The 4,418-nt window shown below is 38.5% G+C and overlaps 1 long non-coding RNA gene across 1 annotated transcript in view; it reads right to left on the reverse strand.

Annotated features, from left to right (window-relative positions):
• The window catches only part of LOC138013538 (uncharacterized), a 3,924-nt gene extending 2,495 nt beyond the window's left edge, over window positions 1–1,429 (reverse strand). The window contains exon 1 of the long non-coding RNA XR_011125255.1: window positions 669–1,429. This is a non-coding gene — a long non-coding RNA (uncharacterized lncRNA). The remainder of the gene's footprint in view (window positions 1–668) is intronic.
• Window positions 1,430–4,418: the final 2,989 nt, after the last annotated feature.

The following is a 4,418-nucleotide window of genomic DNA, read 5'->3' on the forward strand; positions in this document are numbered from 1 at the left end:
CAGAGGTCAAATATTAAAATCCGATAGCCACGTTGTGACTTACCCGATTACTTGTCTGAGGCAAGGCACTTTCCAAGGCATCACTGACGGCGCGAGAGACGGCTTCTGATATAGCACGAGACAATCTATCTCGGTCCGCCATAATGTCAATCTCTTTGAAACAATGTTACATGGTTTCCGCGAGGTGAAGCGCATTATTATAAACAATGATTTTACATGCGGCAAGAGCCAATTTTATCATTTACAAATAATGGTTGAAATTCATTATTTATAAAGAATGACTTTGCTCCCAGGGTTGAAAGTCATTATTTATAAATAATGGATTTACACGCGAGGTGGAGTTTATTGTTTATAAATAATAAATTTACAACTGGTTTGTCTAACTTTATGATATGTAAATAAATATTTTAGAGACGGACTGATTTATAAATAATTGAAGTTGTGTAATTCATTATTTATATATAATTCATTTCGCGATCAAAATTATTTATAAATCAGGATGTGCCTAAAACAATTATTTACATATCATGCAACAGGTTTTGCGTCTTATTTATAAATAAATTTTCTGGCAGTTTTAATTATTTCTAAATAAGAAAAAATGTCACAAAGTTGTTCTAAATAATTTTTTTTACAATCGGCGCCCCATAGAATGGTGCGCGCAGACATACCCAGCATTTCTGACAACTTGGTCTTGTTGAATCCCAAAGACAACAGGAATTCTAACTGATCCCTGCTAAGGAAGTATCTAGGCCTCCCTAGGGGTTTTTCTCGATAAACGTACATGTTCGAACCAGATTCAGGAAGTAAGTCTTCAGGCATTCCACTGATTCGAAGGCTGCCAAGAGCATCTTGCAAAATTCTCACGGAATGTGCTGTTACAAAACCACTTTCGCTTAATCGAAGAAGATGGCGATGGAAATGTTCCAAGCAGTTTATGAAATACTGGATATCATCAGATGTGACAACCGCCCTGTTAACTACTTCGTTTATAGCAGAATACAGCCGAGTCAATTCGTTCCTTATTCTTTGAGAAACACCTTCCGCCATCTTGGATTTAATTATAACCAAAGACATGCGTCTTGAGGGAGGCCGCTGGTTTCTGAACCGCAGGCCTATGCTCGCTTTAAAGGTGTACCTCGTCGCATTAAAGGTGTACCTCGTCACTTTAAAGGTGTACCACATCAATTTAAAGCAACACTGGTGACTTGAGCATGTTCCGCGTCATTGTAAATACTATTTCGTTGGACTTCACTTAAAACGCAGTGTGGGTCTTCACTTCAAAGGTGTACGTCTTCACTTCAAAGGTGTACGTCATCACTTCAAAGGTGTACGTCCTCACTTTAAAGGTGTACCTCCTCACTTTAAAGGTGTACCTCCTCACTTTAAAGCTGTACCTCCTCACTTTAAAGGCCAAGTACTTCGATTTGTCCTATTTGCCGCGCCATACGTAAATGACATTTGTCGAGCTACCCCGTTAATAACACAAATAAATAGATTATCAATACGGTTTTGCCGTCTTCTTACACTTGATTCGAAAATACCAGCCTGAATTCGTCTTAGAATAGTTAGAAAAAGCACAAATAACAGCCAAAGCACAACAGCTTACGTTTGAATTCTGCTCGCCGACAACCCAAGTTTGTTGACAAAAAAATTGCCACAAAATGTTTTAAATGGTTTTCTGGCCCTTTATTAATAGCGCTCACGTGAATTTTAAATGGAGTGTCGGGAAAGAAAAATTGCCAAGCTGATATTTGACATTTTCAAGTAGCGAAGATTTGTATAAGCACTACAAAACTTTTACTGACCACCATTGCCCGAAGGAACACCCTTTATAAGCTGCAAGGAAGCCGCTGATGAATTTTGCACAAAAACCTCGGCCCCTATCACCGGAAAGCCAGACTTCGAAAGTTTTTCAGCGAAGGCTCAGTAAGGAAGAGCTTCTAGAGCTTGCCCTCCCGCAGGTCGCCAGAAAGGTGCAAACAAGCTGATTCATGTCCAAATGGGGCAGTCAAAATTGTGTTTCTTGTATTGTGCGAAAATTTATTCAAAACTTTTCCCTCACTTCCAAATAAGAACTTGCTGTGTCTTGCAATTCTACAGTGAATTACTATTAGGCCAATACGAGAATCAACATCAAAGAGGCACTCCCAGAGGTATTGGGGAAGAAGAGAACATGGCTAATTTGAACTGGAGAACAGAGTAACAATATCAAAATATTTTAGGGAACAAGGGAAGAAAACCAATTTAAATTTTAGGGGTCAAAAAGCTGGGAACAAGTTTGAAAGTAATTTGGGAAGCAAGGAAACACAAGCAAATATTTAAAGGGAAGAAGGACCCCTCCCACCAGGAGGACCTCATCAAATGTTCTGCCTCTTTCATCCAGCAGCTCAAACAAGCAATTCCAACAATTTTTGAATGACCGACATGAAAAGAAGACTCTCTTAGAGAAATAAATTATTTATGATAATTATCACTTTTGCATGCGAAACACTGCTCAGATGCTTATGAGCACCCTCATGCCTATGTTTGTAAAAAAGCATATGAAGTATTCCTTGCAGCTGGTTTAGGCATTGTTTCATCTTTCAACATTGGGCAAAACCAAATCAACTCCATTCTCAGAGTGCACTGGGGAAAGAAGCTAGAAGAAAAAACTGGCCTTAATACAATTCTCCCAAGGTAATCTTTACAGAACAAGATAATTGAAGGAACACTTTTAAATGCCAACCTTAAGCCTTTTAAACCAAGCGCAAACAATATTAATAGTCTTTAAATTCACAAAAGGTCAAACAGCATATTTTAGTCTCATATTCAATTAGACTTGGCTGCAATATTCCTTAAAACTATGCAGAACTATTTGCCATAAAATGTGGAACATTTCCTGCTTATCTAAATATGCCACAAAACGGCTCCAAAAAGCAGCCAGTTAAGTTTTTAGATAAAGATAGTGTCTCTATGGAGGTCTGACACCATACCTAAAAATTAAATAATTTGATGTGATCAAGAAATTGAATGACCAAGAAATAAACAAACTGCAGCAATGAATGTTAGGTTCACAAAGTGGGAATGAAAAAAAGTATTCCTTAACTGATGTTTCAATATGTATTTAAATTAATTTTCTATTAACAATTCAAGGGACTGACTTTTCACTGGCATTGATTTACATTTCCCTGATAAGTTTGAAAGTGAATCTGGCAACCACAGTGCTCTATGAAATGGGAAATAACTTTAACAAACCCTTTAAACTAATATTTTAAAAGGGACACCATTGTTGATGCCCTGCGAAGAACAAAGAATAAATTGAAAGAAGAGTTGGTCTGGAGTTTATCCACAATGGACAGTTAGTGGCTGCATTCACCAATGTAGAGAAGAAACACATCAAGTTTCTTCTCAAGCAACCAGGTGATCAAGGAGCTATTCAATTTCCAAAGAACTATGGTAGTGTACCAGTACCTGGGTGAATTCGGGTACCTGGCCTGAAACTGAAACTTGTGGAGCCAAACAACTTGTTGAGCTTAGTACTTAAACTGGGTAAATAATTATGTCTACAATTATTGTCTATTCAAACAACAGTTCCTCCTAATTTTATGTACCATTCACTTGTTGGTTCCTTAATAAGCAAATCGCTAATTCAATTAAGGATTCAAGTCCTTTCAAATCATCAAAGTTACTTTGCGCCACCAGGAACAAACGAAAAAATACAAGCACTGAAGAACAAACTGCTCAAGAATGCACAACTCTCTTTGAAACAGCAAAACAGGATCCTCGAGTCACTAAAAAGTGCTGCATGCTACGTGGATGTTTGTAGAACGATCGCAAGTTATAATCACTGAAAGAAAACTCCACTCCAGATCTGATAGACGATGGTCGTGCAAGACTTGCCAAGCACGTGCAACACCCAACAGGATTGTTCGTTGTTTGGCACAGCAGATGAACGAAAAATTGTTCCCCTCACTATTCACCTGAATTTTGATCATGATGGACACAAGCAAGAGCTGAAAGAACTTCATAAGGTCAGACGACCAAATGTGATCGACCCAACACTCGTTAGAGCGCCTCAGTTATCGGACATCAAAGTGCTGAACAAACCAAGGGATTTCGTCGTAAAAAAGTTCACTCAGCAACGTCTTCTTCTTCTACAGAATAAAGTTCAAAAGGGATCTTGGTTGTTAATCACATGCTAGCCCAATTCATAAACTGGATAAAGTGGAATGGCAAATTGATTGTCAGAACAATGCGTCATTTCTGTCTCGCGGAGTTCAAAGAAGCAACGGTCAAGAGAGTCACAAGAGAAGGCGAGCGAATGTCCACCGATTGTAAACAATTGGCGTGACGTTGGATAGCACAAGGATAGCACAGTTTTTCCCGCTCGCTGAACTCTGATTGGTCAGTTTAAATTTCAGTAGCTTTCGCCGTATGCA

Source organism: Montipora capricornis, chromosome 8, assembly GCF_036669925.1.
Source record: "Montipora capricornis isolate CH-2021 chromosome 8, ASM3666992v2, whole genome shotgun sequence".
Taxonomy (NCBI): Eukaryota; Metazoa; Cnidaria; class Anthozoa; order Scleractinia; family Acroporidae; genus Montipora; species Montipora capricornis.